Source organism: Monodelphis domestica, chromosome X (genome assembly GCF_027887165.1).
Source record: "Monodelphis domestica isolate mMonDom1 chromosome X, mMonDom1.pri, whole genome shotgun sequence".
NCBI classification, from domain to species: domain Eukaryota; kingdom Metazoa; phylum Chordata; class Mammalia; order Didelphimorphia; family Didelphidae; genus Monodelphis; species Monodelphis domestica.
In genome coordinates, this window is record NC_077235.1 from 39,335,649 (window position 1) to 39,349,822 (window position 14,174).

Here is a 14,174-nt window from a genome sequence, read left to right on the forward strand (position 1 = left end):
CACCCTTTTCCATTCACTCCTCCATCTTCTAACATTCCTTATCTTTTTCCCAAACCTTCTTCCTCTTCCCTAGGGAATGGTAGCCTCCCTAAGGGAAAGAATAGAACCTTGAGGAATAGAGTCCCTGGGTTCAAATCCTATCTCTTATCATCATTATCTGTTGAGCCTGCCGAAAATCACTGAACTTTCCTGGGCTCCAACTTCACTTTCTGTCAAAGGACAGGGTTGGAATGAATGACTCCTGAGTCCTGTCCACCTCAAAAGGGAAGATTCTAGAATTGATTCTTCCCCCATCCCCTCCTTCAGCTTGTTTGCTCCTTTCTCTTTCATCCTCCTCTTTCTTCCCCCTCATATACCTTCTGACTCTCCCCATCTCTTCTCCTTCTCCCCTGCAGCCCGTCTCTCTCCTCTCCCCAAGACATCACATGTAGTTGCAACTTTTCACAAACCTTGGAAATGGGGGCATCAGCTTGTAAACTAAGGAATCCTAGAACCTGTGTTCAAATGATGTGGCTCTGCCACCCCATGGCTGTGTGACCCAGAACAGATGCAGGTGGAGACCTTCTGGCTCTGTTTGCTCATCTGTAAAGTGAAATCAGGAATCTTCAGGACTCTCCTATTTGGAATAATGCTCAGCCTCCTCCTCATCTACTCTGACTCTTCTTTAGCTCACTTTGATGTTAGTGCCATGGACAGGCCAGAGCTGAGATTTCATCCCAGAGCCCATACCTGCAATTAATCAGAAATTTAAAATCTGAGAGTCTCTTGGTAGAAGGCAGAGCATTATTACCCCTTGTTCAAAGGTATAATAACTGGAAACAGATCTTAAATGACTAAATGTAGATTTCTTCCTTTCTCCAGTCTGCTACTAACCATTCTCTAACTTTACAAATGGCAGAAACATGACCAAGAAAGAGGAGAGCATCTTGCCCAAACTCACACAAATTCGTGGGACTCAACTTGGGAAAGCGAAAGCTCCAATCCCAGGCATGGTCTTTCTCCCTGACAAGGCTCCCTTCCCAATAAAGGAGCCATGGAACATTCCACATAGAGCAAGATGATTTTTGTAACTCTGATTTTGCGGTTGTTTTCTTTTTTCCTTTTTAATAACTATTTATTTGATCTATTTAGAATATTTTTCCATTGTTACCTTATTCATGCTCTTTCCTTTACCTCCTCTTGCCCCCAGCTTGCATAGGCAATGGGCAATTCCCCTGAATTTTAAGTGTATCAGTGATCAAGACCCAGACCCATTTCTATATAATTAATAAAATGAATAATAATAGAGTGATGGTTTAAAGTAAACATCCCCAATCGTATCCCCATTGAATCTTGTGATCAAGCAAATATTTTTCTTCTGTATTTCTATGGAGCTGTTTTTCTCATGGACTTTCCTCTTCTCAATCCCACTCTCTCCAATGGCTTCCAATAGGACCAAAGGGGGAAAGGGGATGGGATGGAGGTGAGGAATTTGACCAAGGAAGCAGCCAAGGGCCAGTGTGGTCCCTGTGACTTCCTGACTTTGGCTTCATTATTGCACAAACCCTCTGTGACCTGAAGGACCCTCAGACCCTCCCACTACCAGCAGCTCTCAGCAGATCTGAATGGGTTGGTATTGATGGGGAAAGTCCTCATGCCCTCCTGATACAGGGCAGGACAGGGAGACACACAAGGAAGGACCCAGTGACAGTTAGCAGAAGAGCTGAGACTAGAACCCAGATCTCCTCAATGTTCTAACTTGGCCAGAGAGGCTGCTGGCTCTATAGTCCAAAGCTGGTGGGAGGACAGATGTGCTGAGAGTCAGAGCCAGGGAAAGGCTGGGACAGCCTCCTGAGGGAGGAGTTGGGTTTGATGTTGGGTCTTTATAATCCAGGCCTGCCACTATTGCCAGCCCATCATCACCCTGAGCTCTGCTTGGTGAGCCTTCCCTCTCCTTACCCTGCAGAATTCTCCAGGCTGCCACCTCCCTTTGGGTCACCTCTTGACTGGCATCATTCTTCTCACACCCTGAAAGTCAGATAGAAAAGGCAAACTCACAACTGTGTCTTTCCACAGAGTCAGCAGAGTGTGGGGGTCCCAATTCCAGATCTGTTCAGCCTCTTGCACATTCTACCCTCCCTTCACCTCTCCCAGTCTCACCCTGAGGCCTCATCTCTCTTTTCTCATCCCCTGAAGTTTATTTATTCCTTCCTTTCTCTCACCCCACCTTCTCATTTGTGTTTCCTACTTCATTTAGGCCTCCTCCTTTTACCTCCATCCCCACCTCCATCCCTCTTCTCTCAGACATTCTTTACTCCCCAAACATTGTTTCTCCTCCTTCCTCTTCCCTCCCCGTTTCTCCTCTCCAAGCTCATCAACCCCACATTCTTCCACCAGCAGGTCTGTCTTTAAACCTTATTATTATAGTATCTGAATATTGATATTAAGTAGTCCATCTGAGGCAGAACAGTGGGATAGGCTGTGCAAAGGAGGTTGATTTTCCAGGGTCACACAGCTAAGTGGCTGAAGCCATATTTGAACTGAGGACTTACCCAGCTCCAAACCTGTTTCTCTATCTAGTGCACCATCCAGTTGACCACCCCCTACATTTTTACTCTTCCCTACTGCAGTGCTCTTTATGTTTTTCCCACACCATCTTACTGTTCTCTAGGGAAGGTTAAGTCTCCCCCAGTTGAATGAGCTAAACCCCAGGAGACAGAGGCCCTGGGTTCAAATCCCATCTCCTATCATCCATTACCTATATATATTGGGGCAAATCACTGAACTTTCCTGGGCTCCAGCTTCATTTTCCTTCAAAGGACAGGGTTGGACTGAATGACTCCTGAGCACTGACTACCTCAAAATAAATGGAAGATTCTTGAACTGACACTTTCCCCTTCCCCTCCTTTAGCTTATCTTCTCCTTCCTTTCAACCTTCTCTTCCTTCCCCCTTATCGATCTTCTGATTCTCCCTATCTCTTCTCTCACTGCCCTGAAGCCTATGCAGCCCATCCATCCCCTCTGCCCATGAAAAATCACAATTGGTGGCAACATTCCACAAACCTTGACAACCATAATGTCATGCTGGGTGACACTCTATTGCCTTCAGGCATCATGGAACCTGCATTCAAATGATGGGGCTCTGCCACCCCAAGGCTGTGTGACCCAAAACAGATGCAGTTGGAGTCCTTCTGGTTGTGTTTGCTCATCTGTAAAGTGAAATCAGGAATCTTTAGGATCCTCCTATTGAGGATAATTCTCAGCCTCCTCATTTCTTCTTTAGTGCACATTTTTGTTAGAGCCATGGAGAGGCCAGAGCTGAGATTTTCATTCTATACATAATTCACACAATTCATAAGTCATTTGAAATCTGAGATTCTTTTGGAAAAAGGCAGAGGAATATTGAACTAGGTGGAATGATCCTCTTCCTTCCTCCTAAGAATTTGAACCAGATCTTAAATGACTGAATGTAGATTTCTTCTTTACTCCAACTCTGCTGCTAACTCTTCTCTATCTTTACAAATGGCAGAAACATGGCCAAGAAAGAGGGAGCATCTTGCCCAATCTCACACAAATCTTGGGACTCAACTTGGGAAAGAGAGCAGAGGGCATAGAGCTCCAATCCCAGCCATGGTCTTTCTCCTTTATCAAGGTCCCTTCCCAATCAATTAGCCATGGTACCCTCCACATAGATGAAGATGATTTTTGTAACTCTAACTATGGGGTTGTTTTTCTCATGGACTTTCCTCTTCTCAATCACACACTCTCCAATGGCTTCCATTGGGACCAAAGGGGGAAAGGGGATGGGATGGAGGTGAGGAATTTGACCAAGGAAGCAGCCAAGGCCAGGGTGGTCCCGGTGACTTCCTGACTTTGGCTTCATTATTGCACAAACCCTCTGTGACCTGAAGGACCCTCAGACCCTCCCACTACCAGCAGCTCTCAGCAGATCTGAATGGGGTGGTATTGATGGGGAAAGTCCTCATGCCCTCCTGATACAGGGCAGGACAGGGAGACACACAAGGAAGGACCCAGTGACAGTTAGCAGCAGAGCTGAGACTAGAACCCAGATCTCCTCAATGTTCTAACTTGGCCAGAGAGGCTGCTGCCTCTATAATCCAAAGCTGGTGGGAGGACAGATGTGCTGAGAGTCAGAGCCAGGGAAGGGCTGGGATAGCCTCCTGATGGAGGAGTTGGGTTTGATGTTGGGTCTTTATGAATCCAGGCCTGCCACTATTGCCAGCCCATCACCCTGACCTCTGCTTGGTGAGCTTTCCATCTCCTTACCCTGCAGGATTCTCCAGGCTGCCACCGCCCTTTGGGTCACCTCCTGAGTGGCATCATTTTTCTCACACCCTGAAAGTCAGAAAGAAAAGGCAAAGTCACAATTGTCTTTCCACAGCATCAGCAGAGTGTGGGAGTCCCAACTGTCTGTCCAGCCTCTTGTACACTTTACCTTCCCTTCAGCTCTCCCAGGCTAACCTTTTTGTCTAGTTTAAGGGCCTTTTAAATCACCTCCTTCCCTCTACTTTCAAACACTGTTTACTTCCCATATTCTTTCATCTCCTCTTTCCTCTTCCCTCCCCCATCTTCCCTTCCCCATCTTCCCTTCTCCACGTGTAGCCTCCAAACTCATTGACCCAAACAATTCTGTTTTTAAACCTTCATATTGTTCTGAGAATTGATGGATATGTACTGAGTTCCAGTCAGAAGACTGGTACAGGCTGGGCAAAGGAGGTGGACTTTCCAGGGTCACAGAGCAAAGGAGGTAGCTGAAGCCATATCTGAACCCAAGTCCTCCCCATCTCCATTCCTGCCTCTCTATCTACTAGATTGAGCCACCTAGCTGACTTTTCCTCACCCTTTTCCATTCACTCCTCCATCTTCTAACATTCCTTATCTTTTTCCCAAACCTTCTTCCTCTTCCCTAGGGAATGGTAGCCTCCCTAAGGGAAAGAATAGAACCTTGAGGAACAGAGTCCCTGGGTTCAAATCCTATCTCTTATCATCATTACCTGTTGGTCCTGCCGAAAATCACTGAACTTTCCTGGGCTCCAACTTCACTTTCTGTCAAAGGACAGGGTTGGAATGAATGACTCCTGAGCCCTGTCCACCTCGAAAGGGAAGATTCTAGAACTGATTCCTCCCCCATCCCCTCCTTCAGCTTGTTTGCTCCCTTCTCTTTCATCCTCCTCTTTCTTCCCCCTCATATACCTTCTGACTCTCCCCATCTCTTCTCCTTCTCCCCTGCAGCCCGTCTCTCTCCTCTCCCCAAGACATCACATGTAGTTGCAACTTTTCACAAACTTTGGAAATGGGGGCATCAGCTTGTAAACTAAGGAATCCTAGAACCTGTGTTCAAATGATGTGGCTCTGCCACCCCATGGCTGTGTGACCCAGAACAGATGCAGGTGGAGACCTTCTGGGTCTGTTTGCTCATTTGTAAAGAGAAATCAGGAATCTTCAGGATTCTCCTATTTGGAATAATGCTCAGCTTCCTCCTTATCTACTCTCTCTTCTTTAGCTCACTTTGATGTTAGAGCCATGGATAGGCCAGAGCTGAGATTTCATTCTGGAGTCCATACATGCAATTAATCAGCAATTTAAAATCTGAGATTCTCTTGGTAGAAGTCAGTGCATGACTACACCTTTTTCAAAGTTATAAGAATTTGAACCAGATCTTAATACTGAATGTGGATTTCTTCCTTTCTCCAGTCTGCTACTAACCCTTCTCTATCTTTACAAATGACAGAAACATGGCCAAGAGAGAGGGAGCATCTTGCCCAAAGTCACATGAATTCCTGGGACTCAACTTGGGAAAGAGAGCAGAGGGTCAGAGAGCTCCAGTCCCAGGCAAAGTCCTTCTCCTTGACAAGGTTCCCTTCCCAATAAAGGAGCCATGGAACCCTCCACATAGATCAAGACAATTTTTGTAACTAGCTTTGGGGTTGTTTTCTTTTTTCCTTTTAAAAAATTATTTATTTAATTCATTTAGACTATCTTACATGGTTACATTATTCCTGTTCTTTCCTTTATCTCCTCTTTCCCCCAGCTTGCATAGACAATCTGCAATTTCCATGACTTTTAAGTGTATCATTGATCAAGACCCATTTCTTTACAATTAATATCTGCAACAGAGTGATGGTTGTTTCCTTTTTTCATTTTGAAAAATTATTTAATTCATATTTAGACTATTTTTCAAGGTTATATTATTTATGTTCTTTCTCCCACCCCTCTTCTCTAGTCAATGAGCAATTTCACTGTTTTTTACCTGTGTCACTGATCAAGACCTATTTCCATATTATAGATGTCCGTACTAGGTGATCTTTTAGAGTCTACATCCCCAATCCTATCCCCATTGAATCATGTGATCAAGGAAATGTTTTTCTTCTATGTTTCTATGGAGTTGTTATTCTAGTGGATATTTCTTCTTCTCCATCTCAGTCTCTCCAATGGCTTCCATTAGTACCACAGGAGGTAAGGGGATGGGATGGAGGTGAGGAATTTGACCAAGGAAGCAGCCAAGGCCAGTGTGGTCCCTGTGACTTCCTGACTTTGGCTTCATTACTGCACAAACCCTCTGTGACCTGAAGGACCCTCAGACCCTTCCACTACCAACAGCTCTCAGCAGATATGGATGGGGTGGTATTGATGGGGAAAGTCCTCATGCCCTCCTGTTATGGGGCAGGACAGGGAGGCACACAAGGCAGGACCCAGTGACAGTTAGCAGCAGAGCTGAGACTAGAACCCAGATCTCCTCAATGTTCTAACTTGGCCAGAGAGGCTGCTGGCTCTATAGTCCAAAGCTGGTTGGAGGACAGATGTGCTGAGAGTCAGAGCCAGGGAAGGGCTGGGACAGCCTCCTAAGTGAGGATTTGGGTTTGATGTTGGGTCTTTATACTCCAGGCCTGCCACTATTGCCAGCCCATCATCACCCTGAGCTCTGCTTGGTGAGCCTTCCCTCTCCTTACCCTGCAGGATTCTCCAGGCTGCCACCTCCCTTTGGGTCACCTCTTGAGTGGCATCATTCTTCTCACACCCTGAAAGTCAGATTGAAAAGGCAAACTCACAACTCTTTTTTTTCCACAGAGGCAGCAGAGTGTGGGGGTCCCAACTGAAGATCTGTCCAGTCTCTTGCACACGTTACCCTCCATTCCCCTCTCACCTTTTGGCTTAGTCTAAGGGGTTTTTTCATTAACTCCTTCCCCACCTCCATCCCTCTGCTCTCAGACACTGTTTACTACCCAAACATATCCTCTTTCCTCTTCCCTCCCCCATCTTTCCTTCTTCATGTTTAACCCCAAAACCATTGATCCCTACAATTCTGTTTTTTAAACGTTTATATTATATCTAAGAATTGATAGATAAATATTGGATCCCAAGCAGAAGAGTGGTACAGGCTGGGCAACTAATGTGAACTTTCCTGGGTCACACAGCTAAGAAGGTGGCTGAAGTCATATCTGAACCCAAGACCTCCCCATCTCCATTCCTGCCTCTCTATCCACTGAACTACCTAGCTGACTTTTCCCTACCTTTTTTCATTCACTCCTCAATCCCCCAATATTCCTTTTCTTTTTCCCAAACTTTCTTCCTCTTCTTCTCTATGTAATGGTAGCTTCTCTAATGGAAGGAGTAGAACCTTAGAATTTGAGAGGATGAGACCCTGGGTTCCAATCCCATCTCTTATCTTAATAACTTCTTGGTCCATGCACAAATCACTGAACTTTCCTGGGCTCCAGCTTCATTTTCTGTCAAACGACAGGGTTAGACTGAATGACTATTGAGCCCTGTCCACCTTAAAAAGGAATATTCTAGAACTGATTCCTTCCCTTCCCCTCCTTCAGCTTGTTTTCTCCTTTCTCTTTCACCCTCCTCTTTTTTCCCCCTCATCTTCCTTCTGACTCTCCCCATCTCTTCTCTCTCCCCTGGAGCCCATCCCTCTCTTCTCCCCATCATATCACCTTTAATGGTAACTTTTAACAAACCTTGGAAACTTTGATGTCATCCTTGGCATCAGCTTGTAAACTAAGGAATCCTAGAACCTGTGTTCAAATGATGGGGCTCTGTCACCCCATGGCTGTGTGACCTAGAATACATGCAGGTAGAGTCCTTCTAGCTCTGTTTGCTCATCTCTAAAGTGAATTTGGGAATCTTTAGGAATCTCCTATGTGGAATAATGCTCAGCCACCTCATCTACTCTCTCTTCTTTACCTCACATTGATGTTAGGTCCATGGACAGGCCAGAGTTGAGATTTCATCCCGGGGCCTATACATGCAATTCATCAGCAATTTAAAATCTGAGAGTCAAATTAGAAAAAAACATAACAAAGTTCATTTGGAAGTACAAAAGATCAAGGATATTGAGGGAAATCATGAAGAAAAATGCAAAGAAAGGAGGACTTGCCGTCCCAGATCTCAAACTATACTATAAAGCAGTTGGTCATCAAAACAACTTGTATTGGCTAAGAGACATAAAGGAGGATCAGTGGAATAGACATGGGGTAAATGACCTCAGCAAGACAGTTTATGATAAGCCAAAAGATCCCACCTTTTGGGACAAAAATCCACTATTTGATAAAAACTGCTGGGAAAATTGGAAGACAGTATTGGAGAGATTCGGTTTGGATCAACATCTCACACCTTACACCAAGATAAACTCAGAAAAGGTAAATGACCTGAATATAAAGAAGGAAACTATAAGAAAATTAGGCGAACACAGAGTAGTATATATGTCAGATCTTTGGGAAAGAAAAGACTTTAAAAACAAGCAAGAGCTAGAAAAAAATCACAAAGTGTAAAATCAATAATTTTGATTACATCAAGTTAAAAAGGGTTTGTACAAACAAAACGAATGCATCCAAAATTAGAAGGGAAGCAACAAATTGGGAAACAATCTTCATTAGAAAAACCTCTGACAAAGGTCTAATTACTCAAATTTATTAAGAGCTAAACCAGTTGTACAAAAAAATCAAGCCATTCTCTGATTGATAAATGGGCAAGGGACTTGAATAGGCAATTTTCAGTTAAAGAAACCAAAACTATTAATAAGCACATGAAAAAGTGTTCTAAATCTCTTATAATCAGAGAAATGCAAATCAAAACAACTCTGAGGTATCACCTCACACCTAACAGATTGGCTAACATGACAGCAAAGAAAAGTAATGAATGCTGGAGGGGATGTGGCAAAGTCGGGACACTAATGCATTGCTGGTGGAGTTGTGAATTGATCCAACCATTCTGGAGGGCAATTTGGAACTATGCCCAAAGGACTCTAAAAGACCTTTTGCCCTTTGATCCAGCCATAGCATTGCAGGGTTTGTACCCCAAAGAGATAATAAGGAAAAAGACATGTACATGAATATTCATAGCTGTGCTCTTTGTGGTGGCAAAAAATTGGAAAATGAGGGGATGCCCTTCAATTAGGGAATGGCTGAACAAACTGGTATCTGTTGGTGATGGAATACTATTGTGCTCAAAGGAATAATAAAGTGGAGGAATTCCATGGAGACTGGAACAACCTCCAGGAATTGATGCAGAGTGAGAGGAGCAGAACCAGGAAAACATTGTACACTGTGGTACAATCGAATGTAATGGAGTTCTCCATTAGTGGCAATGCAGTGATCCTGAACAACTAGGAGGAATCTATGAGAAAAACCACTATCCACATCCAGAGGAAACACTGTGGGAGTAGAAACACCAAAGAAAAACAACTTCTTGATTACATGGGTCGAAGAGATATGGCTGGGGATGTAGACTCTAAAAGAACATCCTAGTGTAAACAACTACATGGAAATAGGTCCTGATCAAGGACACAAGTAATAACCAATGAAATTGCACATCGTCTAAGAGAGGGGTGGGTGAAGAGGAGGGAGGGGGATAATGTGATTGCTGTAAGCAAGGAAAAATGTTCTAAATTGACTAAATAAACTTATTCAAATGGAAAAAAATAAAATATGAGAGTCTCTTTGTAGAAAGCAGAGCATTATTACACCTTGTTCAAAGTTATAAGAATTGGAAACAGATCTTAATACTAAATGTAGATTTCTTCCTATCTCTAGTCTGCTACTAACCCTTCTCTATATCTTTACAAATGGCAGAAACATGGCTAAGAAAAAGGTAGCACTTTGCCCAAAGTCACACAAATTCCTGGGACTCAACTTGGGAAAGAGCAGAGGACCTCAGAGCTCCAATCCCAGCCATGCTCCTTTCTCCTTTACCAGGGTCCCCTCCCAATAAAGGAGCCATGGGAACCTCCACAGAGATCAAGACAATTTTTGTAACTACCTTTAGGGTTGTTTTTCTCATGGACTTTGCCTCTTCTCCATCCCACTCTCTCCAATGGCTTCCATTAGGAACAAAGGGGGAATGGGGATGGGATGGAGGTGAGGAATTTGACCAAGGAAGCAGCCAAGGCCAGTGTGGTCCCTGTGACTTCCTGACTTTGGCTTCATTATTGCACAAACCCTCTGTGACCTGAAGGACCCTCAGACCCTTCCACTACCAACAGCTCTCAGCAGATATGGATGGGGTGGTATTGATGGGGAAAGTCCTCATGTCCTCCTGTTATGGGGCAGGACAGGGAGACACACAAGGAAGGACCCAGTGACAGTTAGCAGCAGGGCTGACACTAGAACTCAGATCTCCTCAGTGTTCTAACTTGGCCAGAGAGGCTGCTGCCTCTATAGTCCAAAGCTGGTGGGAGGACAGATGTGCTCAGAGTCAGAGCCAGGGAAGGGCTGGGACAGCCTCCTGAGGGAGGAGTTGGGTCTGATGTTGGGTCTTTATAATCCAGGCCTGCCACTATTGCCAGCCCATCACCCTGAGCTCTGCTTGGTGAGCCTTCTCTCTCCTTACCCTGCAGGATTCTCCAGGCTGCCACCTCCCTTTGGGTCACCTCCTGAGTGGCATCATTCTTCTCACACCCTGAAAGTCAGATAGAAAAGGCAAACTCATTGGGTATTGGCTATGGGAGGGAGTGGGGGGAGTGGAGTGAACGAACATGATTCTCGCAACCAGGGGAAATGTTCTAAATTGACTAATTAAATAAAAATTTTTAAAAAGGCAAACTCACAACTCTCCCTTTTCCACAGAATCAGCTGTGTGGGAGTCAATTCTAGAACTCTCCAGTCTCTTGCCCACTCTCCCCTGCCCTCCCTCATCCCTCCTGGCCTAAACTTGTTGCCTTGTCTAAGGGGCCTTTTACCTCCTTCCCCACCTCCATCCTTCTCTCAGGCACTCTTTACTCCCAAATATATTATTTCATCTCCTCTTTCCTTTTTCCTCCCCCATCTTTGCTTCTCCAGGTTTCGTCCCCAAACTCATTGACCCCAATAATTCTGTTTATACTTTTATATTGTATCTGAGAATTGACGGATAAGTATTGAGTCCCAGGCATAAGAGTGGTACAGGCTGGGCAACTGAGGTAGACTTTCCTGGATCACCAGCTAAGCAGGTAGCTGAATCCATATCTGAACCCAAGACCTCCCACCTCCATTCCTGCCTCTCTTTCTACTGAGAAACCCAGCTGATTTTTCCCTACCTTTTCCCATTCAATCCTCCCTCATCCAAATTTCTTTCTCCAAACCTTCTTCCTCCTCGATAGGGAAGGGTAGCTTCCCTAATGGAAGGAGTAGAACCTTGAGAGGAAGAGACCCTGAGTTCAAATCACATCTCTGAGCTTTACCTGCTGATCCTGGGGTAAATGACTTAAATTTCTTGGGCTCCAGCTTCATTTTCTATCAAAGGACAGGGTTGGACTGAATGACTCCTGAGACCTGTCCACAATAATATAGAAGATTCTAGAATAGACTCCTCCTCCTTCCCCTCCTTCAGCTTGTCTTCTCCTCCTTTCATCCTCCTCTTCCTCCCCCCTCATCTACCTTCTGACTCTCCCTATATCTTCTCTCTCTCCCCTGCAGCCCATGAAGCCCATCCCTCTCCTCTCCCCATTATATCACATTTAGTGCCAACATTCCACAAACCTTGGCAACCATGATGTCATTCTGGGCCACAGAGTGCTCCCTTCAGGAGTCATGGAACCTGTGTTCAAATGATGGGGCTCTGCCACCCCAAGGCTGTGTGACCCAGAACAGAGGCAGATGGAGTCCTTCTGGCTCTGTTTGCTCATCTGTAAAGTGAAATCAGGAATATTCAGGATTCTCCTATTTGGAATAATGCTCAGCTACCTCATCTGACTTTCTTATATGAGACCCTTTTTTAATTAAAGCAATGGAGAAACCAAACCTCAGATTTCATTCCATAGCCTATGTACATATATAATTTATCAGTAATTTCAAATTGGAGAGTTGGTTGTCAGATTACTACACCTTCTTGTAAATTATGAAAATTACAGGTAGCACAGCCAGAATATGAATCCAGATCTTAACTGAGGCTAACAAAATTGGGAGCATCTTTCTCAAAGTCCTACAAGTGCCTTACACATAACTCAGGAGATTAAATAAAGATCCAATGCCCTCACATCCCATCCATCTTCATTCTCTTTTACCATGCTCTCAGCCCTGTAAACAAACAATTGTGCCCTCCAGAGAGATCAAGATGGTTTCTTTAACACACTTTCAGTAGAGTTGACCTTTGGAGTTTTTTATGCAATGTACTTTTTCTCTGATCCGTCCCACCCCCTCCACTGGCTTCCCTTAGGATGAAGGGGGAAATGGATGGGATCAAGGTTAGTAATTTGCTACAAAGGCAGTGGTCCTAATGTCTTCCTATCCCTGGCTTCATTATTTGAACAAGTTCTTTCTGACCTAAAGGCCCCTAAGTCACTACCAGAAGTACCAACCTTAATGCCAAATGTTGCTGTAGATTATAAGTATTTTAATGCTGTCCTGTTATAGGGCAGGACACTGAGACAGAGGATAGGGAACAGTGACATCAGCAGAGCTGACACTAGAACCCAGATCTCCTCAGTGTTCTAACTTGGCCAGAGAGGCTGCTGCCTCTATAGTCCAAAGCTGGTGGGAGGACAGATGTGCTGAGAGTCAGAGCCAGGGAAGGGCTGGGACAGCCTCCTGAGGGAGGAGTTGGGTCTGATGTTGGGTCTTTATAATCCAGGCCTGCCACTATTGCCAGCCCATCACCCTGAGCTCTGCTTGGTGACCCTTCCCTCTCCTTACCCGGCAGGAATCTCCAGGCTGCCACCTCTCTTTAGATACCTGTGAGACATGCTGGAGACTTCTTTCTTGTCACAGCCTGAAAGTTTGTTAGAAAATTCTATCCATTTCCACAGTATCAGCAGTGTGGGCATCCCAGTTCCAGAACTGTCTAACTTTTTGCCTACTATACTCTTGCCTAGTATCCTTTGTTTCATTTATTCTTCCTAGCTTTCTCCTTCCTCTCCCTCATCTCCATCTCTCATCACCTACTGTCCTTCCTTCTATTTAGTCCTCTCTCTTTTCCTACCTCCAACAAGATCTTGTTATTTTTCTGCCCAAACATATCCTTTCTTCTCCTCCTCCTTCTTCCTCTTTCCTCCAATCCTCTCTCCTCTAAGTTCAGACCTCACACTCTCTTCAACCAACAGTTTTTAAAACTTTTATATTACGTCTGAGAATTGATTATAAGTATTGAGTCCAAAGGAGAAGAGCAGCACAGGCTGGGCATCTGAGATTGAGTGACTTGCCCAGGGTCACAAAGCTTGGAAATGACAGAAGTCATATTTGAAGCTAGCATCTCCCATCTTCAGGCCTGGCCCACAAATCCACTGAACCATCTAGCTGCCCCTTCCCCCACCTTTACATCTTCCTATGCTTCTTTCTCCAGGCAGGCTTTCCTGTACGGGTACCACACTTTGCTCTTAACTCCCTCCACCAACTTTCTTTCTCTTTTCCCTAACCCTAGCTCCTTTCCTCACCTGTTCCCTAGGGAATGTTAGGCTCCTTATTGAAAAGAGCAGAGCCTTGGGAGACAGAGGCCAAGGGTTTACTTATTAACCCTGGTCCCCATTATCTGTATAATCCTGGACAAATCACAATGCACTTTTGTAGGCTTCAGCTTCATTTTCTCTCAAATGAGAGGGTTGGATTAGATGACGTCTGAGGGCCCTTCCTTCTCTAAATGCATGATCTTAGTGTCTAATCCTCCCCCTTCCTCTTATATTTTCTTCACTTTCTTTCTCCCCTCCCTATTCTTTTCCTTTTCCTCCTTTCCCTTCTTCACATTTTCCCCTTCCCCCTTAC

The 14,174-nt window shown here is 44.7% G+C and overlaps 1 long non-coding RNA gene across 27 annotated transcripts in view; it reads right to left on the reverse strand.

Moving 5' to 3' along the window:
- Positions 1–14,174, reverse strand: part of LOC103098510 (uncharacterized) — a 143,087-nt gene that overhangs the window by 91,474 nt on the left and 37,439 nt on the right. For 15 of the 27 annotated variants that reach the window (XR_008914595.1, XR_008914569.1, XR_008914566.1 and 12 more), the window contains 7 exons: positions 11,961–13,188; positions 11,663–11,753; positions 10,834–10,902; positions 4,267–4,335; positions 3,043–3,188; positions 1,939–2,007; positions 450–582 (listed from right to left, as the gene is read on the reverse strand). This is a non-coding gene — a long non-coding RNA (uncharacterized LOC103098510). Of the gene's footprint in view, positions 1–449; positions 730–1,938; positions 2,008–2,737; positions 3,004–3,042; positions 3,189–4,266; positions 4,336–6,950; positions 7,425–10,833; positions 10,903–11,662; positions 11,754–11,858; positions 11,913–11,960; positions 13,189–14,174 lie in introns of those variants that run through there. The other 12 variants (XR_008914571.1, XR_008914570.1, XR_008914567.1 and 9 more) reach the window with 10 other exon arrangements.